The sequence below is a fragment of the Schistocerca piceifrons genome, unplaced genomic scaffold (assembly GCF_021461385.2).
Source record: "Schistocerca piceifrons isolate TAMUIC-IGC-003096 unplaced genomic scaffold, iqSchPice1.1 HiC_scaffold_458, whole genome shotgun sequence".
Lineage (NCBI taxonomy): Eukaryota > Metazoa > Arthropoda > Insecta > Orthoptera > Acrididae > Schistocerca > Schistocerca piceifrons.
This window is the reverse complement of record NW_025728687.1, coordinates 131,848-155,325: the sequence shown is the minus strand read 5'-3', so window position 1 is coordinate 155,325 and position 23,478 is coordinate 131,848. Positions and strand designations below refer to the sequence as shown.

Genomic DNA, 23,478 nt, shown 5'->3' with positions numbered 1-23,478 from the left:
TTCTCTTTATCGGTTGAGAACCAGTGTATTCAAGATATTATGGCCATTGCCGAGTGAATGCTGTAGCGCTCCCCGACGAGTCGGGTTCGGATCCTCTATCAACTTCCACGCAGGGTGATGATCTTTTGGTCACCACACTCGCCAGCTGAAATCGGCGCCGCCTTTTCGTAGTAGGAAAAGAGTAGTGGCCCGTGGGGGGATCGAACCCACGACCTTCGCGTTATTAGCACGACGCTCTAACCAACTGAGCTAGCGGGCCTCGGCAGATGCAGTTGCTCAGCCCTACGCTGGAAACAGGTGGCATGAAGCCGCACACCATTTCTATGGTCGTCGTGTGTCTGCTTCCCTAGTCTATATTCTGCTGACGGTCACGAAACAGTAGCTATATTGCGAGCAGGACGGGAAACGGCCGCTCGGACAGCTCAAACTTGTCACGATTCGTGTGGAAAAAATTCCGTTCCGGTACCGGGAATCGAACCCGGGCCTCCTGGGTGAAAGCCAGGTATCCTAGCCACTAGACCACACCGGATGTGGCCGTTTCGTTCGACCGTTCGTACGGTCGCTTGTCGCATTTCGTGTCGAGTGCCGCGTCGGCGCCCCCCTCTCTTTGCGAGCATTTTTGCACATACTGACTGGCAAGGCGCGCACCTCAAACGTCGCAGAGCAATGCTTTTGGCTTCACGCTCTGCTGGGAGAAGAGGAAAAGGGAAGCTGTAAGTAGCAATAACAGGAAGTAAACATTTTCCCGCTGAAGCGTTGAAACGCTGTGGATAACAAACAAGAAATACGTTGGCGCCCTAGCAACAGCACCACCATGTCACAGAAAATTAAATGCCCCGGGTGAGGATCGAACTCACGACCTTAAGATTATGAGACTTACGCGCTGCCTACTGCGCTACCGAGGCACGGGTGCACCGCTTGTCCTGGAAACTGGGTAAACACCTTACCCAATATTAGACGTAGAGACACTGTACTTCCTGGATAACGTGTTCTGTTGCTACACGTGCACTGCCGGCCCAGTTGATTGCGGTGCTGCTGCTGCTGTTGCAACGATAGGCAGCACTCCTTGTCGTTGAAGTTCAGTGCCTCGGAGGCACCCGGACCCAGCAACTTGTGAGGCCAGGCCGACGCTAGTCTGTAGAACATGATGCGAGCGTCCTAGTGGGGACCCGCGAGTGCTGCGTTCTCGGTCCTTCTCAAGGGAAATCCAGCTACACATTCTTGTGGATCGTGCATCTCAAGCGCTCAAGCCACGCGGCAGCATTATCGCGGGAAAAGCAAAATGATGCATCGGCCGGGAATCGAACCCGGGCCGCCCGCGTGGCAGGCGAGCATTCTACCACTGAACCACCGATGCTCGGGCCAGCGGTAACTTGACGCTGCTTGCCGCGCAGATGTCTCAAGGGAAAGTGGGACTGCCGTCAAGCGCCGTAGCATTCTGTGGAAAAGATGCTGCAGACGCTGAATCCTGCACTGCACTGCTCTGCTTAAAAATGCCGCCAGAACGCGGTCCTCTGCGTACTCTTGCGTTGCCGGCGCCCAACTCTTGCCAAAGGATGCGAAGTGTGCGCGGATACGCTGTCCGAATGCGTCTGGATGTGCTCCCCTAGCCTGCCTCGAAATGCGCCTGCCAGGTACGATCACCTTCGGCCGCTGCCGACTGGCGGGAAGCCGACACAGCGCGGACGCGCGGCGCTCGCTTGTGCGGTGGTGGTGTAATGGTCAGCATAGTTGCCTTCCAAGCAGTTGATCCGGGTTCGATTCCCGGCCACCGCAGCAGGCTTTTAATTTCGCGTATGAGTACTTTTGCCACGCGCTCTTAAATTATTGTTTTTTCGCCCTCTTACTCGCTGCATACCAGCCCTTAGTGTGTCTCGACTTGTCTCGACTTTGCTCGGCTGACGCGAGAGCTGACGCTCTCAAATCGGCCTATATCAAAACGACAAGCACGAGAAACGACTGAGAGAGGTAAGGAGGGACACACAGCACGCCCCCTTCATTTCACGGTGGCGTCTCCCTGACCGAATCGGGCTGTAGCTCCGAAAAGAAAGGAGAAACAAAAATAGGAAGTAAAAGTGCCAATAGCGCCCTGTGTTCCCATGCGCTCACCCGCCCAAGTACTGACAAGGGCCAAAGTTGTTACGCATCGGCAATCGGACATTTTCTTTCATTTTCTCTTTATCGGTTGAGAACCAGTGTATTCAAGATATTATGGCCATTGCCGAGTGAATGCTGTAGCGCTCCCCGACGAGTCGGGTTCGGATCCTCTATCAACTTCCACGCAGGGTGATGATCTTTTGGTCACCACACTCGCCAGCTGAAATCGGCGCCGCCTTTTCGTAGTAGGAAAAGAGTAGTGGCCCGTGGGGGGATCGAACCCACGACCTTCGCGTTATTAGCACGACGCTCTAACCAACTGAGCTAGCGGGCCTCGGCAGATGCAGTTGCTCAGCCCTACGCTGGAAACAGGTGGCATGAAGCCGCACACCATTTCTATGGTCGTCGTGTGTCTGCTTCCCTAGTCTATATTCTGCTGACGGTCACGAAACAGTAGCTATATTGCGAGCAGGACGGGAAACGGCCGCTCGGACAGCTCAAACTTGTCACGATTCGTGTGGAAAAAATTCCGTTCCGGTACCGGGAATCGAACCCGGGCCTCCTGGGTGAAAGCCAGGTATCCTAGCCACTAGACCACACCGGATGTGGCCGTTTCGTTCGACCGTTCGTACGGTCGCTTGTCGCATTTCGTGTCGAGTGCCGCGTCGGCGCCCCCCTCTCTTTGCGAGCATTTTTGCACATACTGACTGGCAAGGCGCGCACCTCAAACGTCGCAGAGCAATGCTTTTGGCTTCACGCTCTGCTGGGAGAAGAGGAAAAGGGAAGCTGTAAGTAGCAATAACAGGAAGTAAACATTTTCCCGCTGAAGCGTTGAAACGCTGTGGATAACAAACAAGAAATACGTTGGCGCCCTAGCAACAGCACCACCATGTCACAGAAAATTAAATGCCCCGGGTGAGGATCGAACTCACGACCTTAAGATTATGAGACTTACGCGCTGCCTACTGCGCTACCGAGGCACGGGTGCACCGCTTGTCCTGGAAACTGGGTAAACACCTTACCCAATATTAGACGTAGAGACACTGTACTTCCTGGATAACGTGTTCTGTTGCTACACGTGCACTGCCGGCCCAGTTGATTGCGGTGCTGCTGCTGCTGTTGCAACGATAGGCAGCACTCCTTGTCGTTGAAGTTCAGTGCCTCGGAGGCACCCGGACCCAGCAACTTGTGAGGCCAGGCCGACGCTAGTCTGTAGAACATGATGCGAGCGTCCTAGTGGGGACCCGCGAGTGCTGCGTTCTCGGTCCTTCTCAAGGGAAATCCAGCTACACATTCTTGTGGATCGTGCATCTCAAGCGCTCAAGCCACGCGGCAGCATTATCGCGGGAAAAGCAAAATGATGCATCGGCCGGGAATCGAACCCGGGCCGCCCGCGTGGCAGGCGAGCATTCTACCACTGAACCACCGATGCTCGGGCCAGCGGTAACTTGACGCTGCTTGCCGCGCAGATGTCTCAAGGGAAAGTGGGACTGCCGTCAAGCGCCGTAGCATTCTGTGGAAAAGATGCTGCAGACGCTGAATCCTGCACTGCACTGCTCTGCTTAAAAATGCCGCCAGAACGCGGTCCTCTGCGTACTCTTGCGTTGCCGGCGCCCAACTCTTGCCAAAGGATGCGAAGTGTGCGCGGATACGCTGTCCGAATGCGTCTGGATGTGCTCCCCTAGCCTGCCTCGAAATGCGCCTGCCAGGTACGATCACCTTCGGCCGCTGCCGACTGGCGGGAAGCCGACACAGCGCGGACGCGCGGTGCTCGCTTGTGCGGTGGTGGTGTAATGGTCAGCATAGTTGCCTTCCAAGCAGTTGATCCGGGTTCGATTCCCGGCCACCGCAGCAGGCTTTTAATTTCGCGTATGAGTACTTTTGCCACGCGCTCTTAAATTATTGTTTTTTCGCCCTCTTACTCGCTGCATACCAGCCCTTAGTGTGTCTCGACTTGTCTCGACTTTGCTCGGCTGACGCGAGAGCTGACGCTCTCAAATCGGCCTATATCAAAACGACAAGCACGAGAAACGACTGAGAGAGGTAAGGAGGGACACACAGCACGCCCCCTTCATTTCACGGTGGCGTCTCCCTGACCGAATCGGGCTGTAGCTCCGAAAAGAAAGGAGAAACAAAAATAGGAAGTAAAAGTGCCAATAGCGCCCTGTGTTCCCATGCGCTCACCCGCCCAAGTACTGACAAGGGCCAAAGTTGTTACGCATCGGCAATCGGACATTTTCTTTCATTTTCTCTTTATCGGTTGAGAACCAGTGTATTCAAGATATTATGGCCATTGCCGAGTGAATGCTGTAGCGCTCCCCGACGAGTCGGGTTCGGATCCTCTATCAACTTCCACGCAGGGTGATGATCTTTTGGTCACCACACTCGCCAGCTGAAATCGGCGCCGCCTTTTCGTAGTAGGAAAAGAGTAGTGGCCCGTGGGGGGATCGAACCCACGACCTTCGCGTTATTAGCACGACGCTCTAACCAACTGAGCTAGCGGGCCTCGGCAGATGCAGTTGCTCAGCCCTACGCTGGAAACAGGTGGCATGAAGCCGCACACCATTTCTATGGTCGTCGTGTGTCTGCTTCCCTAGTCTATATTCTGCTGACGGTCACGAAACAGTAGCTATATTGCGAGCAGGACGGGAAACGGCCGCTCGGACAGCTCAAACTTGTCACGATTCGTGTGGAAAAAATTCCGTTCCGGTACCGGGAATCGAACCCGGGCCTCCTGGGTGAAAGCCAGGTATCCTAGCCACTAGACCACACCGGATGTGGCCGTTTCGTTCGACCGTTCGTACGGTCGCTTGTCGCATTTCGTGTCGAGTGCCGCGTCGGCGCCCCCCTCTCTTTGCGAGCATTTTTGCACATACTGACTGGCAAGGCGCGCACCTCAAACGTCGCAGAGCAATGCTTTTGGCTTCACGCTCTGCTGGGAGAAGAGGAAAAGGGAAGCTGTAAGTAGCAATAACAGGAAGTAAACATTTTCCCGCTGAAGCGTTGAAACGCTGTGGATAACAAACAAGAAATACGTTGGCGCCCTAGCAACAGCACCACCATGTCACAGAAAATTAAATGCCCCGGGTGAGGATCGAACTCACGACCTTAAGATTATGAGACTTACGCGCTGCCTACTGCGCTACCGAGGCACGGGTGCACCGCTTGTCCTGGAAACTGGGTAAACACCTTACCCAATATTAGACGTAGAGACACTGTACTTCCTGGATAACGTGTTCTGTTGCTACACGTGCACTGCCGGCCCAGTTGATTGCGGTGCTGCTGCTGCTGTTGCAACGATAGGCAGCACTCCTTGTCGTTGAAGTTCAGTGCCTCGGAGGCACCCGGACCCAGCAACTTGTGAGGCCAGGCCGACGCTAGTCTGTAGAACATGATGCGAGCGTCCTAGTGGGGACCCGCGAGTGCTGCGTTCTCGGTCCTTCTCAAGGGAAATCCAGCTACACATTCTTGTGGATCGTGCATCTCAAGCGCTCAAGCCACGCGGCAGCATTATCGCGGGAAAAGCAAAATGATGCATCGGCCGGGAATCGAACCCGGGCCGCCCGCGTGGCAGGCGAGCATTCTACCACTGAACCACCGATGCTCGGGCCAGCGGTAACTTGACGCTGCTTGCCGCGCAGATGTCTCAAGGGAAAGTGGGACTGCCGTCAAGCGCCGTAGCATTCTGTGGAAAAGATGCTGCAGACGCTGAATCCTGCACTGCACTGCTCTGCTTAAAAATGCCGCCAGAACGCGGTCCTCTGCGTACTCTTGCGTTGCCGGCGCCCAACTCTTGCCAAAGGATGCGAAGTGTGCGCGGATACGCTGTCCGAATGCGTCTGGATGTGCTCCCCTAGCCTGCCTCGAAATGCGCCTGCCAGGTACGATCACCTTCGGCCGCTGCCGACTGGCGGGAAGCCGACACAGCGCGGACGCGCGGTGCTCGCTTGTGCGGTGGTGGTGTAATGGTCAGCATAGTTGCCTTCCAAGCAGTTGATCCGGGTTCGATTCCCGGCCACCGCAGCAGGCTTTTAATTTCGCGTATGAGTACTTTTGCCACGCGCTCTTAAATTATTGTTTTTTCGCCCTCTTACTCGCTGCATACCAGCCCTTAGTGTGTCTCGACTTGTCTCGACTTTGCTCGGCTGACGCGAGAGCTGACGCTCTCAAATCGGCCTATATCAAAACGACAAGCACGAGAAACGACTGAGAGAGGTAAGGAGGGACACACAGCACGCCCCCTTCATTTCACGGTGGCGTCTCCCTGACCGAATCGGGCTGTAGCTCCGAAAAGAAAGGAGAAACAAAAATAGGAAGTAAAAGTGCCAATAGCGCCCTGTGTTCCCATGCGCTCACCCGCCCAAGTACTGACAAGGGCCAAAGTTGTTACGCATCGGCAATCGGACATTTTCTTTCATTTTCTCTTTATCGGTTGAGAACCAGTGTATTCAAGATATTATGGCCATTGCCGAGTGAATGCTGTAGCGCTCCCCGACGAGTCGGGTTCGGATCCTCTATCAACTTCCACGCAGGGTGATGATCTTTTGGTCACCACACTCGCCAGCTGAAATCGGCGCCGCCTTTTCGTAGTAGGAAAAGAGTAGTGGCCCGTGGGGGGATCGAACCCACGACCTTCGCGTTATTAGCACGACGCTCTAACCAACTGAGCTAGCGGGCCTCGGCAGATGCAGTTGCTCAGCCCTACGCTGGAAACAGGTGGCATGAAGCCGCACACCATTTCTATGGTCGTCGTGTGTCTGCTTCCCTAGTCTATATTCTGCTGACGGTCACGAAACAGTAGCTATATTGCGAGCAGGACGGGAAACGGCCGCTCGGACAGCTCAAACTTGTCACGATTCGTGTGGAAAAAATTCCGTTCCGGTACCGGGAATCGAACCCGGGCCTCCTGGGTGAAAGCCAGGTATCCTAGCCACTAGACCACACCGGATGTGGCCGTTTCGTTCGACCGTTCGTACGGTCGCTTGTCGCATTTCGTGTCGAGTGCCGCGTCGGCGCCCCCCTCTCTTTGCGAGCATTTTTGCACATACTGACTGGCAAGGCGCGCACCTCAAACGTCGCAGAGCAATGCTTTTGGCTTCACGCTCTGCTGGGAGAAGAGGAAAAGGGAAGCTGTAAGTAGCAATAACAGGAAGTAAACATTTTCCCGCTGAAGCGTTGAAACGCTGTGGATAACAAACAAGAAATACGTTGGCGCCCTAGCAACAGCACCACCATGTCACAGAAAATTAAATGCCCCGGGTGAGGATCGAACTCACGACCTTAAGATTATGAGACTTACGCGCTGCCTACTGCGCTACCGAGGCACGGGTGCACCGCTTGTCCTGGAAACTGGGTAAACACCTTACCCAATATTAGACGTAGAGACACTGTACTTCCTGGATAACGTGTTCTGTTGCTACACGTGCACTGCCGGCCCAGTTGATTGCGGTGCTGCTGCTGCTGTTGCAACGATAGGCAGCACTCCTTGTCGTTGAAGTTCAGTGCCTCGGAGGCACCCGGACCCAGCAACTTGTGAGGCCAGGCCGACGCTAGTCTGTAGAACATGATGCGAGCGTCCTAGTGGGGACCCGCGAGTGCTGCGTTCTCGGTCCTTCTCAAGGGAAATCCAGCTACACATTCTTGTGGATCGTGCATCTCAAGCGCTCAAGCCACGCGGCAGCATTATCGCGGGAAAAGCAAAATGATGCATCGGCCGGGAATCGAACCCGGGCCGCCCGCGTGGCAGGCGAGCATTCTACCACTGAACCACCGATGCTCGGGCCAGCGGTAACTTGACGCTGCTTGCCGCGCAGATGTCTCAAGGGAAAGTGGGACTGCCGTCAAGCGCCGTAGCATTCTGTGGAAAAGATGCTGCAGACGCTGAATCCTGCACTGCACTGCTCTGCTTAAAAATGCCGCCAGAACGCGGTCCTCTGCGTACTCTTGCGTTGCCGGCGCCCAACTCTTGCCAAAGGATGCGAAGTGTGCGCGGATACGCTGTCCGAATGCGTCTGGATGTGCTCCCCTAGCCTGCCTCGAAATGCGCCTGCCAGGTACGATCACCTTCGGCCGCTGCCGACTGGCGGGAAGCCGACACAGCGCGGACGCGCGGTGCTCGCTTGTGCGGTGGTGGTGTAATGGTCAGCATAGTTGCCTTCCAAGCAGTTGATCCGGGTTCGATTCCCGGCCACCGCAGCAGGCTTTTAATTTCGCGTATGAGTACTTTTGCCACGCGCTCTTAAATTATTGTTTTTTCGCCCTCTTACTCGCTGCATACCAGCCCTTAGTGTGTCTCGACTTGTCTCGACTTTGCTCGGCTGACGCGAGAGCTGACGCTCTCAAATCGGCCTATATCAAAACGACAAGCACGAGAAACGACTGAGAGAGGTAAGGAGGGACACACAGCACGCCCCCTTCATTTCACGGTGGCGTCTCCCTGACCGAATCGGGCTGTAGCTCCGAAAAGAAAGGAGAAACAAAAATAGGAAGTAAAAGTGCCAATAGCGCCCTGTGTTCCCATGCGCTCACCCGCCCAAGTACTGACAAGGGCCAAAGTTGTTACGCATCGGCAATCGGACATTTTCTTTCATTTTCTCTTTATCGGTTGAGAACCAGTGTATTCAAGATATTATGGCCATTGCCGAGTGAATGCTGTAGCGCTCCCCGACGAGTCGGGTTCGGATCCTCTATCAACTTCCACGCAGGGTGATGATCTTTTGGTCACCACACTCGCCAGCTGAAATCGGCGCCGCCTTTTCGTAGTAGGAAAAGAGTAGTGGCCCGTGGGGGGATCGAACCCACGACCTTCGCGTTATTAGCACGACGCTCTAACCAACTGAGCTAGCGGGCCTCGGCAGATGCAGTTGCTCAGCCCTACGCTGGAAACAGGTGGCATGAAGCCGCACACCATTTCTATGGTCGTCGTGTGTCTGCTTCCCTAGTCTATATTCTGCTGACGGTCACGAAACAGTAGCTATATTGCGAGCAGGACGGGAAACGGCCGCTCGGACAGCTCAAACTTGTCACGATTCGTGTGGAAAAAATTCCGTTCCGGTACCGGGAATCGAACCCGGGCCTCCTGGGTGAAAGCCAGGTATCCTAGCCACTAGACCACACCGGATGTGGCCGTTTCGTTCGACCGTTCGTACGGTCGCTTGTCGCATTTCGTGTCGAGTGCCGCGTCGGCGCCCCCCTCTCTTTGCGAGCATTTTTGCACATACTGACTGGCAAGGCGCGCACCTCAAACGTCGCAGAGCAATGCTTTTGGCTTCACGCTCTGCTGGGAGAAGAGGAAAAGGGAAGCTGTAAGTAGCAATAACAGGAAGTAAACATTTTCCCGCTGAAGCGTTGAAACGCTGTGGATAACAAACAAGAAATACGTTGGCGCCCTAGCAACAGCACCACCATGTCACAGAAAATTAAATGCCCCGGGTGAGGATCGAACTCACGACCTTAAGATTATGAGACTTACGCGCTGCCTACTGCGCTACCGAGGCACGGGTGCACCGCTTGTCCTGGAAACTGGGTAAACACCTTACCCAATATTAGACGTAGAGACACTGTACTTCCTGGATAACGTGTTCTGTTGCTACACGTGCACTGCCGGCCCAGTTGATTGCGGTGCTGCTGCTGCTGTTGCAACGATAGGCAGCACTCCTTGTCGTTGAAGTTCAGTGCCTCGGAGGCACCCGGACCCAGCAACTTGTGAGGCCAGGCCGACGCTAGTCTGTAGAACATGATGCGAGCGTCCTAGTGGGGACCCGCGAGTGCTGCGTTCTCGGTCCTTCTCAAGGGAAATCCAGCTACACATTCTTGTGGATCGTGCATCTCAAGCGCTCAAGCCACGCGGCAGCATTATCGCGGGAAAAGCAAAATGATGCATCGGCCGGGAATCGAACCCGGGCCGCCCGCGTGGCAGGCGAGCATTCTACCACTGAACCACCGATGCTCGGGCCAGCGGTAACTTGACGCTGCTTGCCGCGCAGATGTCTCAAGGGAAAGTGGGACTGCCGTCAAGCGCCGTAGCATTCTGTGGAAAAGATGCTGCAGACGCTGAATCCTGCACTGCACTGCTCTGCTTAAAAATGCCGCCAGAACGCGGTCCTCTGCGTACTCTTGCGTTGCCGGCGCCCAACTCTTGCCAAAGGATGCGAAGTGTGCGCGGATACGCTGTCCGAATGCGTCTGGATGTGCTCCCCTAGCCTGCCTCGAAATGCGCCTGCCAGGTACGATCACCTTCGGCCGCTGCCGACTGGCGGGAAGCCGACACAGCGCGGACGCGCGGTGCTCGCTTGTGCGGTGGTGGTGTAATGGTCAGCATAGTTGCCTTCCAAGCAGTTGATCCGGGTTCGATTCCCGGCCACCGCAGCAGGCTTTTAATTTCGCGTATGAGTACTTTTGCCACGCGCTCTTAAATTATTGTTTTTTCGCCCTCTTACTCGCTGCATACCAGCCCTTAGTGTGTCTCGACTTGTCTCGACTTTGCTCGGCTGACGCGAGAGCTGACGCTCTCAAATCGGCCTATATCAAAACGACAAGCACGAGAAACGACTGAGAGAGGTAAGGAGGGACACACAGCACGCCCCCTTCATTTCACGGTGGCGTCTCCCTGACCGAATCGGGCTGTAGCTCCGAAAAGAAAGGAGAAACAAAAATAGGAAGTAAAAGTGCCAATAGCGCCCTGTGTTCCCATGCGCTCACCCGCCCAAGTACTGACAAGGGCCAAAGTTGTTACGCATCGGCAATCGGACATTTTCTTTCATTTTCTCTTTATCGGTTGAGAACCAGTGTATTCAAGATATTATGGCCATTGCCGAGTGAATGCTGTAGCGCTCCCCGACGAGTCGGGTTCGGATCCTCTATCAACTTCCACGCAGGGTGATGATCTTTTGGTCACCACACTCGCCAGCTGAAATCGGCGCCGCCTTTTCGTAGTAGGAAAAGAGTAGTGGCCCGTGGGGGGATCGAACCCACGACCTTCGCGTTATTAGCACGACGCTCTAACCAACTGAGCTAGCGGGCCTCGGCAGATGCAGTTGCTCAGCCCTACGCTGGAAACAGGTGGCATGAAGCCGCACACCATTTCTATGGTCGTCGTGTGTCTGCTTCCCTAGTCTATATTCTGCTGACGGTCACGAAACAGTAGCTATATTGCGAGCAGGACGGGAAACGGCCGCTCGGACAGCTCAAACTTGTCACGATTCGTGTGGAAAAAATTCCGTTCCGGTACCGGGAATCGAACCCGGGCCTCCTGGGTGAAAGCCAGGTATCCTAGCCACTAGACCACACCGGATGTGGCCGTTTCGTTCGACCGTTCGTACGGTCGCTTGTCGCATTTCGTGTCGAGTGCCGCGTCGGCGCCCCCCTCTCTTTGCGAGCATTTTTGCACATACTGACTGGCAAGGCGCGCACCTCAAACGTCGCAGAGCAATGCTTTTGGCTTCACGCTCTGCTGGGAGAAGAGGAAAAGGGAAGCTGTAAGTAGCAATAACAGGAAGTAAACATTTTCCCGCTGAAGCGTTGAAACGCTGTGGATAACAAACAAGAAATACGTTGGCGCCCTAGCAACAGCACCACCATGTCACAGAAAATTAAATGCCCCGGGTGAGGATCGAACTCACGACCTTAAGATTATGAGACTTACGCGCTGCCTACTGCGCTACCGAGGCACGGGTGCACCGCTTGTCCTGGAAACTGGGTAAACACCTTACCCAATATTAGACGTAGAGACACTGTACTTCCTGGATAACGTGTTCTGTTGCTACACGTGCACTGCCGGCCCAGTTGATTGCGGTGCTGCTGCTGCTGTTGCAACGATAGGCAGCACTCCTTGTCGTTGAAGTTCAGTGCCTCGGAGGCACCCGGACCCAGCAACTTGTGAGGCCAGGCCGACGCTAGTCTGTAGAACATGATGCGAGCGTCCTAGTGGGGACCCGCGAGTGCTGCGTTCTCGGTCCTTCTCAAGGGAAATCCAGCTACACATTCTTGTGGATCGTGCATCTCAAGCGCTCAAGCCACGCGGCAGCATTATCGCGGGAAAAGCAAAATGATGCATCGGCCGGGAATCGAACCCGGGCCGCCCGCGTGGCAGGCGAGCATTCTACCACTGAACCACCGATGCTCGGGCCAGCGGTAACTTGACGCTGCTTGCCGCGCAGATGTCTCAAGGGAAAGTGGGACTGCCGTCAAGCGCCGTAGCATTCTGTGGAAAAGATGCTGCAGACGCTGAATCCTGCACTGCACTGCTCTGCTTAAAAATGCCGCCAGAACGCGGTCCTCTGCGTACTCTTGCGTTGCCGGCGCCCAACTCTTGCCAAAGGATGCGAAGTGTGCGCGGATACGCTGTCCGAATGCGTCTGGATGTGCTCCCCTAGCCTGCCTCGAAATGCGCCTGCCAGGTACGATCACCTTCGGCCGCTGCCGACTGGCGGGAAGCCGACACAGCGCGGACGCGCGGCGCTCGCTTGTGCGGTGGTGGTGTAATGGTCAGCATAGTTGCCTTCCAAGCAGTTGATCCGGGTTCGATTCCCGGCCACCGCAGCAGGCTTTTAATTTCGCGTATGAGTACTTTTGCCACGCGCTCTTAAATTATTGTTTTTTCGCCCTCTTACTCGCTGCATACCAGCCCTTAGTGTGTCTCGACTTGTCTCGACTTTGCTCGGCTGACGCGAGAGCTGACGCTCTCAAATCGGCCTATATCAAAACGACAAGCACGAGAAACGACTGAGAGAGGTAAGGAGGGACACACAGCACGCCCCCTTCATTTCACGGTGGCGTCTCCCTGACCGAATCGGGCTGTAGCTCCGAAAAGAAAGGAGAAACAAAAATAGGAAGTAAAAGTGCCAATAGCGCCCTGTGTTCCCATGCGCTCACCCGCCCAAGTACTGACAAGGGCCAAAGTTGTTACGCATCGGCAATCGGACATTTTCTTTCATTTTCTCTTTATCGGTTGAGAACCAGTGTATTCAAGATATTATGGCCATTGCCGAGTGAATGCTGTAGCGCTCCCCGACGAGTCGGGTTCGGATCCTCTATCAACTTCCACGCAGGGTGATGATCTTTTGGTCACCACACTCGCCAGCTGAAATCGGCGCCGCCTTTTCGTAGTAGGAAAAGAGTAGTGGCCCGTGGGGGGATCGAACCCACGACCTTCGCGTTATTAGCACGACGCTCTAACCAACTGAGCTAGCGGGCCTCGGCAGATGCAGTTGCTCAGCCCTACGCTGGAAACAGGTGGCATGAAGCCGCACACCATTTCTATGGTCGTCGTGTGTCTGCTTCCCTAGTCTATATTCTGCTGACGGTCACGAAACAGTAGCTATATTGCGAGCAGGACGGGAAACGGCCGCTCGGACAGCTCAAACTTGTCACGATTCGTGTGGAAAAAATTCCGTTCCGGTACCGGGAATCGAACCCGGGCCTCCTGGGTGAAAGCCAGGTATCCTAGCCACTAGACCACACCGGATGTGGCCGTTTCGTTCGACCGTTCGTACGGTCGCTTGTCGCATTTCGTGTCGAGTGCCGCGTCGGCGCCCCCCTCTCTTTGCGAGCATTTTTGCACATACTGACTGGCAAGGCGCGCACCTCAAACGTCGCAGAGCAATGCTTTTGGCTTCACGCTCTGCTGGGAGAAGAGGAAAAGGGAAGCTGTAAGTAGCAATAACAGGAAGTAAACATTTTCCCGCTGAAGCGTTGAAACGCTGTGGATAACAAACAAGAAATACGTTGGCGCCCTAGCAACAGCACCACCATGTCACAGAAAATTAAATGCCCCGGGTGAGGATCGAACTCACGACCTTAAGATTATGAGACTTACGCGCTGCCTACTGCGCTACCGAGGCACGGGTGCACCGCTTGTCCTGGAAACTGGGTAAACACCTTACCCAATATTAGACGTAGAGACACTGTACTTCCTGGATAACGTGTTCTGTTGCTACACGTGCACTGCCGGCCCAGTTGATTGCGGTGCTGCTGCTGCTGTTGCAACGATAGGCAGCACTCCTTGTCGTTGAAGTTCAGTGCCTCGGAGGCACCCGGACCCAGCAACTTGTGAGGCCAGGCCGACGCTAGTCTGTAGAACATGATGCGAGCGTCCTAGTGGGGACCCGCGAGTGCTGCGTTCTCGGTCCTTCTCAAGGGAAATCCAGCTACACATTCTTGTGGATCGTGCATCTCAAGCGCTCAAGCCACGCGGCAGCATTATCGCGGGAAAAGCAAAATGATGCATCGGCCGGGAATCGAACCCGGGCCGCCCGCGTGGCAGGCGAGCATTCTACCACTGAACCACCGATGCTCGGGCCAGCGGTAACTTGACGCTGCTTGCCGCGCAGATGTCTCAAGGGAAAGTGGGACTGCCGTCAAGCGCCGTAGCATTCTGTGGAAAAGATGCTGCAGACGCTGAATCCTGCACTGCACTGCTCTGCTTAAAAATGCCGCCAGAACGCGGTCCTCTGCGTACTCTTGCGTTGCCGGCGCCCAACTCTTGCCAAAGGATGCGAAGTGTGCGCGGATACGCTGTCCGAATGCGTCTGGATGTGCTCCCCTAGCCTGCCTCGAAATGCGCCTGCCAGGTACGATCACCTTCGGCCGCTGCCGACTGGCGGGAAGCCGACACAGCGCGGACGCGCGGCGCTCGCTTGTGCGGTGGTGGTGTAATGGTCAGCATAGTTGCCTTCCAAGCAGTTGATCCGGGTTCGATTCCCGGCCACCGCAGCAGGCTTTTAATTTCGCGTATGAGTACTTTTGCCACGCGCTCTTAAATTATTGTTTTTTCGCCCTCTTACTCGCTGCATACCAGCCCTTAGTGTGTCTCGACTTGTCTCGACTTGTCTCGACTTGTCTCGACTTGTCTCGACTTGTCTCGACTTTGCTCGGCTGACGCGAGAGCTGACGCTCTCAAATCGGCCTATATCAAAACGACAAGCACGAGAAACGACTGAGAGAGGTAAGGAGGGACACACAGCACGCCCCCTTCATTTCACGGTGGCGTCTCCCTGACCGAATCGGGCTGTAGCTCCGAAAAGAAAGGAGAAACAAAAATAGGAAGTAAAAGTGCCAATAGCGCCCTGTGTTCCCATGCGCTCACCCGCCCAAGTACTGACAAGGGCCAAAGTTGTTACGCATCGGCAATCGGACATTTTCTTTCATTTTCTCTTTATCGGTTGAGAACCAGTGTATTCAAGATATTATGGCCATTGCCGAGTGAATGCTGTAGCGCTCCCCGACGAGTCGGGTTCGGATCCTCTATCAACTTCCACGCAGGGTGATGATCTTTTGGTCACCACACTCGCCAGCTGAAATCGGCGCCGCCTTTTCGTAGTAGGAAAAGAGTAGTGGCCCGTGGGGGGATCGAACCCACGACCTTCGCGTTATTAGCACGACGCTCTAACCAACTGAGCTAACGGGCCTCGGCAGATGCAGTTGCTCAGCCCTACGCTGGAAACAGGTGGCATGAAGCCGCACACCATTTCTATGGCCGTCGTGTGTCTGCTTCCCTAGTCTATATTCTGCTGACGGTCACGAAACAGTAGCTATATTGCGAGCAGGACGGGAAACGGCCGCTCGGACAGCTCAAACTTGTCACGATTCGTGTGGAAAAAATTCCGTTCCGGTACCGGGAATCGAACCCGGGCCTCCTGGGTGAAAGCCAGGTATCCTAGCCACTAGACCACACCGGATGTGGCCGTTTCGTTCGACCGTTCGTACGGTCGCTTGTCGCATTTCGTGTCGAGTGCCGCGTCGGCGCCCCCCTCTCTTTGCGAGCATTTTTGCACATACTGACTGGCAAGGCGCGCACCTCAAACGTCGCAGAGCAATGCTTTTGGCTTCACGCTCTGCTGGGAGAAGAGGAAAAGGGAAGCTGTAAGTAGCAATAACAGGAAGTAAACATTTTCCCGCTGAAGCGTTGAAACGCTGTGGATAACAAACAAGAAATACGTTGGCGCCCTAGCAACAGCACCACCATGTCACAGAAAATTAAATGCCCCGGGTGAGGATCGAACTCACGACCTTAAGATTATGAGACTTACGCGCTGCCTACTGCGCTACCGAGGCACGGGTGCACCGCTTGTCCTGGAAACTGGGTAAACACCTTACCCAATATTAGACGTAGAGACACTGTACTTCCTGGATAACGTGTTCTGTTGCTACACGTGCACTGCCGGCCCAGTTGATTGCGGTGCTGCTGCTGCTGTTGCAACGATAGGCAGCACTCCTTGTCGTTGAAGTTCAGTGCCTCGGAGGCACCCGGACCCAGCAACTTGTGAGGCCAGGCCGACGCTAGTCTGTAGAACATGATGCGAGCGTCCTAGTGGGGACCCGCGAGTGCTGCGTTCTCGGTCCTTCTCAAGGGAAATCCAGCTACACATTCTTGTGGATCGTGCATCTCAAGCGCTCAAGCCACGCGGCAGCATTATCGCGGGAAAAGCAAAATGATGCATCGGCCGGGAATCGAACCCGGGCCGCCCGCGTGGCAGGCGAGCATTCTACCACTGAACCACCGATGCTCGGGCCAGCGGTAACTTGACGCTGCTTGCCGCGCAGATGTCTCAAGGGAAAGTGGGACTGCCGTCAAGCGCCGTAGCATTCTGTGGAAAAGATGCTGCAGACGCTGAATCCTGCACTGCACTGCTCTGCTTAAAAATGCCGCCAGAACGCGGTCCTCTGCGTACTCTTGCGTTGCCGGCGCCCAACTCTTGCCAAAGGATGCGAAGTGTGCGCGGATACGCTGTCCGAATGCGTCTGGATGTGCTCCCCTAGCCTGCCTCGAAATGCGCCTGCCAGGTACGATCACCTTCGGCCGCTGCCGACTGGCGGGAAGCCGACACAGCGCGGACGCGCGGCGCTCGCTTGTGCGGTGGTGGTGTAATGGTCAGCATAGTTGCCTTCCAAGCAGTTGATCCGGGTTCGATTCCCGGCCACCGCAGCAGGCTTTTAATTTCGCGTATGAGTACTTTTGCCACGCGCTCTTAAATTATTGTTTTTTCGCCCTCTTACTCGCTGCATACCAGCCCTTAGTGTGTCTCGACTTGTCTCGACTTGTCTCGACTTGTCTCGACTTGTCTCGACTTGTCTCGACTTGTCTCGACTTGTCTCGACTTGTCTCGACTTGTCTCGACTTTGCTCGGCTGACGCGAGAGCTGACGCTCTCAAATCGGCCTATATCAAAACGACAAGCACGAGAAACGACTGAGAGAGGTAAGGAGGGACACACAGCACGCCCCCTTCATTTCACGGTGGCGTCTCCCTGACCGAATCGGGCTGTAGCTCCGAAAAGAAAGGAGAAACAAAAATAGGAAGTAAAAGTGCCAATAGCGCCCTGTGTTCCCATGCGCTCACCCGCCCAAGTACTGACAAGGGCCAAAGTTGTTACGCATCGGCAATCGGACATTTTCTTTCATTTTCTCTTTATCGGTTGAGAACCAGTGTATTCAAGATATTATGGCCATTGCCGAGTGAATGCTGTAGCGCTCCCCGACGAGTCGGGTTCGGATCCTCTATCAACTTCCACGCAGGGTGATGATCTTTTGGTCACCACACTCGCCAGCTGAAATCGGCGCCGCCTTTTCGTAGTAGGAAAAGAGTAGTGGCCCGTGGGGGGATCGAACCCACGACCTTCGCGTTATTAGCACGACGCTCTAACCAACTGAGCTAACGGGCCTCGGCAGATGCAGTTGCTCAGCCCTACGCTGGAAACAGGTGGCATGAAGCCGCACACCATTTCTATGGCCGTCGTGTGTCTGCTTCCCTAGTCTATATTCTGCTGACGGTCACGAAACAGTAGCTATATTGCGAGCAGGACGGGAAACGGCCGCTCGGACAGCTCAAACTTGTCACGATTCGTGTGGAAAAAATTCCGTTCCGGTACCGGGAATCGAACCCGGGCCTCCTGGGTGAAAGCCAGGTATCCTAGCCACTAGACCACACCGGATGTGGCCGTTTCGTTCGACCGTTCGTACGGTCGCTTGTCGCATTTCGTGTCGAGTGCCGCGTCGGCGCCCCCCTCTCTTTGCGAGCATCTTTGCACATACTGACTGGCAAGGCGCGCACCTCAAACGTCGCAGAGCAATGCTTTTGGCTTCACGCTCTGCTGGGAGAAGAGGAAAAGGGAAGCTGTAAGTAGCAATAACAGGAAGTAAACATTTTCCCGCTGAAGCGTTGAAACGCTGTGGATAACAAACAAGAAATACGTTGGCGCCCTAGCAACAGCACCACCATGTCACAGAAAATTAAATGCCCCGGGTGAGGATCGAACTCACGACCTTAAGATTATGAGACTTACGCGCTGCCTACTGCGCTACCGAGGCACGGGTGCACCGCTTGTCCTGGAAACTGGGTAAACACCTTACCCAATATTAGACGTAGAGACACTGTACTTCCTGGATAACGTGTTCTGTTGCTACACGTGCACTGCCGGCCCAGTTGATTGCGGTGCTGCTGCTGCTGTTGCAACGATAGGCAGCACTCCTTGTCGTTGAAGTTCAGTGCCTCGGAGGCACCCGGACCCAGCAACTTGTGAGGCCAGGCCGACGCTAGTCTGTAGAACATGATGCGAGCGTCCTAGTGGGGACCCGCGAGTGCTGCGTTCTCGGTCCTTCTCAAGGGAAATCCAGCTACACATTCTTGTGGATCGTGCATCTCAAGCGCTCAAGCCACGCGGCAGCATTATCGCGGGAAAAGCAAAATGATGCATCGGCCGGGAATCGAACCCGGGCCGCCCGCGTGGCAGGCGAGCATTCTACCACTGAACCACCGATGCTCGGGCCAGCGGTAACTTGACGCTGCTTGCCGCGCAGATGTCTCAAGGGAAAGTGGGACTGCCGTCAAGCGCCGTAGCATTCTGTGGAAAAGATGCTGCAGACGCTGAATCCTGCACTGCACTGCTCTGCTTAAAAATGCCGCCAGAACGCGGTCCTCTGCGTACTCTTGCGTTGCCGGCGCCCAACTCTTGCCAAAGGATGCGAAGTGTGCGCGGATACGCTGTCCGAATGCGTCTGGATGTGCTCCCCTAGCCTGCCTCGAAATGCGCCTGCCAGGTACGATCACCTTCGGCCGCTGCCGACTGGCGGGAAGCCGACACAGCGCGGACGCGCGGCGCTCGCTTGTGCGGTGGTGGTGTAATGGTCAGCATAGTTGCCTTCCAAGCAGTTGATCCGGGTTCGATTCCCGGCCACCGCAGCAGGCTTTTAATTTCGCGTATGAGTACTTTTGCCACGCGCTCTTAAATTATTGTTTTTTCGCCCTCTTACTCGCTGCATACCAGCCCTTAGTGTGTCTCGACTTGTCTCGACTTTGCTCGGCTGACGCGAGAGCTGACGCTCTCAAATCGGCCTATATCAAAACGACAAGCACGAGAAACGACTGAGAGAGGTAAGGAGGGACACACAGCACGCCCCCTTCATTTCACGGTGGCGTCTCCCTGACCGAATCGGGCTGTAGCTCCGAAAAGAAAGGAGAAACAAAAATAGGAAGTAAAAGTGCCAATAGCGCCCTGTGTTCCCATGCGCTCACCCGCCCAAGTACTGACAAGGGCCAAAGTTGTTACGCATCGGCAATCGGACATTTTCTTTCATTTTCTCTTTATCGGTTGAGAACCAGTGTATTCAAGATATTATGGCCATTGCCGAGTGAATGCTGTAGCGCTCCCCGACGAGTCGGGTTCGGATCCTCTATCAACTTCCACGCAGGGTGATGATCTTTTGGTCACCACACTCGCCAGCTGAAATCGGCGCCGCCTTTTCGTAGTAGGAAAAGAGTAGTGACCCGTGGGGGGATCGAACCCACGACCTTCGCGTTATTAGCACGACGCTCTAACCAACTGAGCTAACGGGCCTCGGCAGATGCAGTTGCTCAGCCCTACGCTGGAAACAGGTGGCATGAAGCCGCACACCATTTCTATGGCCGTCGTGTGTCTGCTTCCCTAGTCTATATTCTGCTGACGGTCACGAAACAGTAGCTATATTGCGAGCAGGACGGGAAACGGCCGCTCGGACAGCTCAAACTTGTCACGATTCGTGTGGAAAAAATTCCGTTCCGGTACCGGGAATCGAACCCGGGCCTCCTGGGTGAAAGCCAGGTATCCTAGCCACTAGACCACACCGGATGTGGCCGTTTCGTTCGACCGTTCGTACGGTCGCTTGTCGCATTTCGTGTCGAGTGCCGCGTCGGCGCCCCCCTCTCTTTGCGAGCATCTTTGCACATACTGACTGGCAAGGCGCGCACCTCAAACGTCGCAGAGCAATGCTTTTGGCTTCACGCTCTGCTGGGAGAAGAGGAAAAGGGAAGCTGTAAGTAGCAATAACAGGAAGTAAACATTTTCCCGCTGAAGCGTTGAAACGCTGTGGATAACAAACAAGAAATACGTTGGCGCCCTAGCAACAGCACCACCATGTCACAGAAAATTAAATGCCCCGGGTGAGGATCGAACTCACGACCTTAAGATTATGAGACTTACGCGCTGCCTACTGCGCTACCGAGGCACGGGTGCACCGCTTGTCCTGGAAACTGGGTAAACACCTTACCCAATATTAGACGTAGAGACACTGTACTTCCTGGATAACGTGTTCTGTTGCTACACGTGCACTGCCGGCCCAGTTGATTGCGGTGCTGCTGCTGCTGTTGCAACGATAGGCAGCACTCCTTGTCGTTGAAGTTCAGTGCCTCGGAGGCACCCGGACCCAGCAACTTGTGAGGCCAGGCCGACGCTAGTCTGTAGAACATGATGCGAGCGTCCTAGTGGGGACCCGCGAGTGCTGCGTTCTCGGTCCTTCTCAAGGGAAATCCAGCTACACATTCTTGTGGATCGTGCATCTCAAGCGCTCAAGCCACGCGGCAGCATTATCGCGGGAAAAGCAAAATGATGCATCGGCCGGGAATCGAACCCGGGCCGCCCGCGTGGCAGGCGAGCATTCTACCACTGAACCACCGATGCTCGGGCCAGCGGTAACTTGACGCTGCTTGCCGCGCAGATGTCTCAAGGGAAAGTGGGACTGCCGTCAAGCGCCGTAGCATTCTGTGGAAAAGATGCTGCAGACGCTGAATCCTGCACTGCACTGCTCTGCTTAAAAATGCCGCCAGAACGCGGTCCTCTGCGTACTCTTGCGTTGCCGGCGCCCAACTCTTGCCAAAGGATGCGAAGTGTGCGCGGATACGCTGTCCGAATGCGTCTGGATGTGCTCCCCTAGCCTGCCTCGAAATGCGCCTGCCAGGTACGATCACCTTCGGCCGCTGCCGACTGGCGGGAAGCCGACACAGCGCGGACGCGCGGCGCTCGCTTGTGCGGTGGTGGTGTAATGGTCAGCATAGTTGCCTTCCAAGCAGTTGATCCGGGTTCGATTCCCGGCCACCGCAGCAGGCTTTTAATTTCGCGTATGAGTACTTTTGCCACGCGCTCTTAAATTATTGTTTTTTCGCCCTCTTACTCGCTGCATACCAGCCCTTAGTGTGTCTCGACTTGTCTCGACTTTGCTCGGCTGACGCGAGAGCTGACGCTCTCAAATCGGCCTATATCAAAACGACAAGCACGAGAAACGACTGAGAGAGGTAAGGAGGGACACACAGCACGCCCCCTTCATTTCACGGTGGCGTCTCCCTGACCGAATCGGGCTGTAGCTCCGAAAAGAAAGGAGAAACAAAAATAGGAAGTAAAAGTGCCAATAGCGCCCTGTGTTCCCATGCGCTCACCCGCCCAAGTACTGACAAGGGCCAAAGTTGTTACGCATCGGCAATCGGACATTTTCTTTCATTTTCTCTTTATCGGTTGAGAACCAGTGTATTCAAGATATTATGGCCATTGCCGAGTGAATGCTGTAGCGCTCCCCGACGAGTCGGGTTCGGATCCTCTATCAACTTCCACGCAGGGTGATGATCTTTTGGTCACCACACTCGCCAGCTGAAATCGGCGCCGCCTTTTCGTAGTAGGAAAAGAGTAGTGGCCCGTGGGGGGATCGAACCCACGACCTTCGCGTTATTAGCACGACGCTCTAACCAACTGAGCTAACGGGCCTCGGCAGATGCAGTTGCTCAGCCCTACGCTGGAAACAGGTGGCATGAAGCCGCACACCATTTCTATGGCCGTCGTGTGTCTGCTTCCCTAGTCTATATTCTGCTGACGGTCACGAAACAGTAGCTATATTGCGAGCAGGACGGGAAACGGCCGCTCGGACAGCTCAAACTTGTCACGATTCGTGTGGAAAAAATTCCGTTCCGGTACCGGGAATCGAACCCGGGCCTCCTGGGTGAAAGCCAGGTATCCTAGCCACTAGACCACACCGGATGTGGCCGTTTCGTTCGACCGTTCGTACGGTCGCTTGTCGCATTTCGTGTCGAGTGCCGCGTCGGCGCCCCCCTCTCTTTGCGAGCATCTTTGCACATACTGACTGGCAAGGCGCGCACCTCAAACGTCGCAGAGCAATGCTTTTGGCTTCACGCTCTGCTGGGAGAAGAGGAAAAGGGAAGCTGTAAGTAGCAATAACAGGAAGTAAACATTTTCCCGCTGAAGCGTTGAAACGCTGTGGATAACAAACAAGAAATACGTTGGCGCCCTAGCAACAGCACCACCATGTCACAGAAAATTAAATGCCCCGGGTGAGGATCGAACTCACGACCTTAAGATTATGAGACTTACGCGCTGCCTACTGCGCTACCGAGGCACGGGTGCACCGCTTGTCCTGGAAACTGGGTAAACACCTTACCCAATATTAGACGTAGAGACACTGTACTTCCTGGATAACGTGTTCTGTTGCTACACGTGCACTGCCGGCCCAGTTGATTGCGGTGCTGCTGCTGCTGTTGCAACGATAGGCAGCACTCCTTGTCGTTGAAGTTCAGTGCCTCGGAGGCACCCGGACCCAGCAACTTGTGAGGCCAGGCCGACGCTAGTCTGTAGAACATGATGCGAGCGTCCTAGTGGGGACCCGCGAGTGCTGCGTTCTCGGTCCTTCTCAAGGGAAATCCAGCTACACATTCTTGTGGATCGTGCATCTCAAGCGCTCAAGCCACGCGGCAGCATTATCGCGGGAAAAGCAAAATGATGCATCGGCCGGGAATCGAACCCGGGCCGCCCGCGTGGCAGGCGAGCATTCTACCACTGAACCACCGATGCTCGGGCCAGCGGTAACTTGGCGCTGCTTGCCGCGCAGATGTCTCAAGGGAAAGTGGGACTGCCGTCAAGCGCCGTAGCATTCTGTGGAAAAGATGCTGCAGACGCTGAATCCTGCACTGCACTGCTCTGCTTAAAAATGCCGCCAGAACGCGGTCCTCTGCGTACTCTTGCGTTGCCGGCGCCCAACTCTTGCCAAAGGATGCGAAGTGTGCGCGGATACGCTGTCCGAATGCGTCTGGATGTGCTCCCCTAGCCTGCCTCGAAATGCGCCTGCCAGGTAC

At 55.1% G+C, this 23,478-nt stretch overlaps 54 non-coding genes across 54 annotated transcripts; 10 read left to right on the top strand and 44 right to left on the bottom strand.

The window, feature by feature from the left end:
• Positions 1–185: 185 nt before the first annotated feature.
• Trnai-aau lies at positions 186–259 on the bottom strand. The gene has a single exon. It is a non-coding gene; the product is annotated as a tRNA-Ile (tRNA).
• A 198-nt stretch (positions 260–457) lies between these two features.
• On the bottom strand, positions 458–529 carry Trnae-uuc. Its single transcript has one exon. It is a non-coding gene; the product is annotated as a tRNA-Glu (tRNA).
• A 303-nt stretch (positions 530–832) lies between these two features.
• Trnam-cau lies at positions 833–905 on the bottom strand. Its single transcript has one exon. It is a non-coding gene; the product is annotated as a tRNA-Met (tRNA).
• A 381-nt stretch (positions 906–1,286) lies between these two features.
• Positions 1,287–1,357, bottom strand: Trnag-gcc. Its single transcript has one exon. It is a non-coding gene; the product is annotated as a tRNA-Gly (tRNA).
• Positions 1,358–1,704: 347 nt separating this feature from the next.
• Trnag-ucc lies at positions 1,705–1,776 on the top strand. Its single transcript has one exon. It is a non-coding gene; the product is annotated as a tRNA-Gly (tRNA).
• A 581-nt stretch (positions 1,777–2,357) lies between these two features.
• Positions 2,358–2,431, bottom strand: Trnai-aau. The gene has a single exon. It is a non-coding gene; the product is annotated as a tRNA-Ile (tRNA).
• A 198-nt stretch (positions 2,432–2,629) lies between these two features.
• Trnae-uuc lies at positions 2,630–2,701 on the bottom strand. Its single transcript has one exon. It is a non-coding gene; the product is annotated as a tRNA-Glu (tRNA).
• A 303-nt stretch (positions 2,702–3,004) lies between these two features.
• Trnam-cau lies at positions 3,005–3,077 on the bottom strand. Its single transcript has one exon. It is a non-coding gene; the product is annotated as a tRNA-Met (tRNA).
• A 381-nt stretch (positions 3,078–3,458) lies between these two features.
• Trnag-gcc lies at positions 3,459–3,529 on the bottom strand. The gene has a single exon. It is a non-coding gene; the product is annotated as a tRNA-Gly (tRNA).
• Positions 3,530–3,876: 347 nt separating this feature from the next.
• Positions 3,877–3,948, top strand: Trnag-ucc. The gene has a single exon. It is a non-coding gene; the product is annotated as a tRNA-Gly (tRNA).
• Positions 3,949–4,529: 581 nt separating this feature from the next.
• On the bottom strand, positions 4,530–4,603 carry Trnai-aau. Its single transcript has one exon. It is a non-coding gene; the product is annotated as a tRNA-Ile (tRNA).
• A 198-nt stretch (positions 4,604–4,801) lies between these two features.
• Positions 4,802–4,873, bottom strand: Trnae-uuc. Its single transcript has one exon. It is a non-coding gene; the product is annotated as a tRNA-Glu (tRNA).
• Positions 4,874–5,176: 303 nt separating this feature from the next.
• Positions 5,177–5,249, bottom strand: Trnam-cau. Its single transcript has one exon. It is a non-coding gene; the product is annotated as a tRNA-Met (tRNA).
• A 381-nt stretch (positions 5,250–5,630) lies between these two features.
• On the bottom strand, positions 5,631–5,701 carry Trnag-gcc. The gene has a single exon. It is a non-coding gene; the product is annotated as a tRNA-Gly (tRNA).
• A 347-nt stretch (positions 5,702–6,048) lies between these two features.
• Positions 6,049–6,120, top strand: Trnag-ucc. Its single transcript has one exon. It is a non-coding gene; the product is annotated as a tRNA-Gly (tRNA).
• Positions 6,121–6,701: 581 nt separating this feature from the next.
• Trnai-aau lies at positions 6,702–6,775 on the bottom strand. Its single transcript has one exon. It is a non-coding gene; the product is annotated as a tRNA-Ile (tRNA).
• A 198-nt stretch (positions 6,776–6,973) lies between these two features.
• On the bottom strand, positions 6,974–7,045 carry Trnae-uuc. The gene has a single exon. It is a non-coding gene; the product is annotated as a tRNA-Glu (tRNA).
• A 303-nt stretch (positions 7,046–7,348) lies between these two features.
• Positions 7,349–7,421, bottom strand: Trnam-cau. Its single transcript has one exon. It is a non-coding gene; the product is annotated as a tRNA-Met (tRNA).
• Positions 7,422–7,802: 381 nt separating this feature from the next.
• Trnag-gcc lies at positions 7,803–7,873 on the bottom strand. Its single transcript has one exon. It is a non-coding gene; the product is annotated as a tRNA-Gly (tRNA).
• Positions 7,874–8,220: 347 nt separating this feature from the next.
• Positions 8,221–8,292, top strand: Trnag-ucc. Its single transcript has one exon. It is a non-coding gene; the product is annotated as a tRNA-Gly (tRNA).
• Positions 8,293–8,873: 581 nt separating this feature from the next.
• Trnai-aau lies at positions 8,874–8,947 on the bottom strand. The gene has a single exon. It is a non-coding gene; the product is annotated as a tRNA-Ile (tRNA).
• A 198-nt stretch (positions 8,948–9,145) lies between these two features.
• Positions 9,146–9,217, bottom strand: Trnae-uuc. Its single transcript has one exon. It is a non-coding gene; the product is annotated as a tRNA-Glu (tRNA).
• Positions 9,218–9,520: 303 nt separating this feature from the next.
• Trnam-cau lies at positions 9,521–9,593 on the bottom strand. The gene has a single exon. It is a non-coding gene; the product is annotated as a tRNA-Met (tRNA).
• A 381-nt stretch (positions 9,594–9,974) lies between these two features.
• On the bottom strand, positions 9,975–10,045 carry Trnag-gcc. Its single transcript has one exon. It is a non-coding gene; the product is annotated as a tRNA-Gly (tRNA).
• Positions 10,046–10,392: 347 nt separating this feature from the next.
• Trnag-ucc lies at positions 10,393–10,464 on the top strand. Its single transcript has one exon. It is a non-coding gene; the product is annotated as a tRNA-Gly (tRNA).
• Positions 10,465–11,045: 581 nt separating this feature from the next.
• Positions 11,046–11,119, bottom strand: Trnai-aau. Its single transcript has one exon. It is a non-coding gene; the product is annotated as a tRNA-Ile (tRNA).
• A 198-nt stretch (positions 11,120–11,317) lies between these two features.
• On the bottom strand, positions 11,318–11,389 carry Trnae-uuc. The gene has a single exon. It is a non-coding gene; the product is annotated as a tRNA-Glu (tRNA).
• Positions 11,390–11,692: 303 nt separating this feature from the next.
• Positions 11,693–11,765, bottom strand: Trnam-cau. Its single transcript has one exon. It is a non-coding gene; the product is annotated as a tRNA-Met (tRNA).
• A 381-nt stretch (positions 11,766–12,146) lies between these two features.
• On the bottom strand, positions 12,147–12,217 carry Trnag-gcc. The gene has a single exon. It is a non-coding gene; the product is annotated as a tRNA-Gly (tRNA).
• A 347-nt stretch (positions 12,218–12,564) lies between these two features.
• Positions 12,565–12,636, top strand: Trnag-ucc. The gene has a single exon. It is a non-coding gene; the product is annotated as a tRNA-Gly (tRNA).
• A 581-nt stretch (positions 12,637–13,217) lies between these two features.
• Positions 13,218–13,291, bottom strand: Trnai-aau. The gene has a single exon. It is a non-coding gene; the product is annotated as a tRNA-Ile (tRNA).
• Positions 13,292–13,489: 198 nt separating this feature from the next.
• Positions 13,490–13,561, bottom strand: Trnae-uuc. The gene has a single exon. It is a non-coding gene; the product is annotated as a tRNA-Glu (tRNA).
• Positions 13,562–13,864: 303 nt separating this feature from the next.
• Positions 13,865–13,937, bottom strand: Trnam-cau. Its single transcript has one exon. It is a non-coding gene; the product is annotated as a tRNA-Met (tRNA).
• A 381-nt stretch (positions 13,938–14,318) lies between these two features.
• On the bottom strand, positions 14,319–14,389 carry Trnag-gcc. Its single transcript has one exon. It is a non-coding gene; the product is annotated as a tRNA-Gly (tRNA).
• A 347-nt stretch (positions 14,390–14,736) lies between these two features.
• On the top strand, positions 14,737–14,808 carry Trnag-ucc. Its single transcript has one exon. It is a non-coding gene; the product is annotated as a tRNA-Gly (tRNA).
• A 621-nt stretch (positions 14,809–15,429) lies between these two features.
• Positions 15,430–15,503, bottom strand: Trnai-aau. The gene has a single exon. It is a non-coding gene; the product is annotated as a tRNA-Ile (tRNA).
• A 198-nt stretch (positions 15,504–15,701) lies between these two features.
• On the bottom strand, positions 15,702–15,773 carry Trnae-uuc. Its single transcript has one exon. It is a non-coding gene; the product is annotated as a tRNA-Glu (tRNA).
• A 303-nt stretch (positions 15,774–16,076) lies between these two features.
• On the bottom strand, positions 16,077–16,149 carry Trnam-cau. The gene has a single exon. It is a non-coding gene; the product is annotated as a tRNA-Met (tRNA).
• Positions 16,150–16,530: 381 nt separating this feature from the next.
• Trnag-gcc lies at positions 16,531–16,601 on the bottom strand. Its single transcript has one exon. It is a non-coding gene; the product is annotated as a tRNA-Gly (tRNA).
• A 347-nt stretch (positions 16,602–16,948) lies between these two features.
• Positions 16,949–17,020, top strand: Trnag-ucc. The gene has a single exon. It is a non-coding gene; the product is annotated as a tRNA-Gly (tRNA).
• Positions 17,021–17,681: 661 nt separating this feature from the next.
• On the bottom strand, positions 17,682–17,755 carry Trnai-aau. Its single transcript has one exon. It is a non-coding gene; the product is annotated as a tRNA-Ile (tRNA).
• Positions 17,756–17,953: 198 nt separating this feature from the next.
• On the bottom strand, positions 17,954–18,025 carry Trnae-uuc. Its single transcript has one exon. It is a non-coding gene; the product is annotated as a tRNA-Glu (tRNA).
• Positions 18,026–18,328: 303 nt separating this feature from the next.
• On the bottom strand, positions 18,329–18,401 carry Trnam-cau. The gene has a single exon. It is a non-coding gene; the product is annotated as a tRNA-Met (tRNA).
• Positions 18,402–18,782: 381 nt separating this feature from the next.
• Trnag-gcc lies at positions 18,783–18,853 on the bottom strand. The gene has a single exon. It is a non-coding gene; the product is annotated as a tRNA-Gly (tRNA).
• A 347-nt stretch (positions 18,854–19,200) lies between these two features.
• Trnag-ucc lies at positions 19,201–19,272 on the top strand. Its single transcript has one exon. It is a non-coding gene; the product is annotated as a tRNA-Gly (tRNA).
• A 581-nt stretch (positions 19,273–19,853) lies between these two features.
• Trnai-aau lies at positions 19,854–19,927 on the bottom strand. Its single transcript has one exon. It is a non-coding gene; the product is annotated as a tRNA-Ile (tRNA).
• Positions 19,928–20,125: 198 nt separating this feature from the next.
• Positions 20,126–20,197, bottom strand: Trnae-uuc. The gene has a single exon. It is a non-coding gene; the product is annotated as a tRNA-Glu (tRNA).
• Positions 20,198–20,500: 303 nt separating this feature from the next.
• On the bottom strand, positions 20,501–20,573 carry Trnam-cau. Its single transcript has one exon. It is a non-coding gene; the product is annotated as a tRNA-Met (tRNA).
• Positions 20,574–20,954: 381 nt separating this feature from the next.
• Trnag-gcc lies at positions 20,955–21,025 on the bottom strand. Its single transcript has one exon. It is a non-coding gene; the product is annotated as a tRNA-Gly (tRNA).
• Positions 21,026–21,372: 347 nt separating this feature from the next.
• On the top strand, positions 21,373–21,444 carry Trnag-ucc. The gene has a single exon. It is a non-coding gene; the product is annotated as a tRNA-Gly (tRNA).
• A 581-nt stretch (positions 21,445–22,025) lies between these two features.
• On the bottom strand, positions 22,026–22,099 carry Trnai-aau. The gene has a single exon. It is a non-coding gene; the product is annotated as a tRNA-Ile (tRNA).
• Positions 22,100–22,297: 198 nt separating this feature from the next.
• Trnae-uuc lies at positions 22,298–22,369 on the bottom strand. Its single transcript has one exon. It is a non-coding gene; the product is annotated as a tRNA-Glu (tRNA).
• Positions 22,370–22,672: 303 nt separating this feature from the next.
• Trnam-cau lies at positions 22,673–22,745 on the bottom strand. Its single transcript has one exon. It is a non-coding gene; the product is annotated as a tRNA-Met (tRNA).
• A 381-nt stretch (positions 22,746–23,126) lies between these two features.
• Trnag-gcc lies at positions 23,127–23,197 on the bottom strand. Its single transcript has one exon. It is a non-coding gene; the product is annotated as a tRNA-Gly (tRNA).
• Between the last annotated feature and the right edge of the window lie 281 nt (positions 23,198–23,478).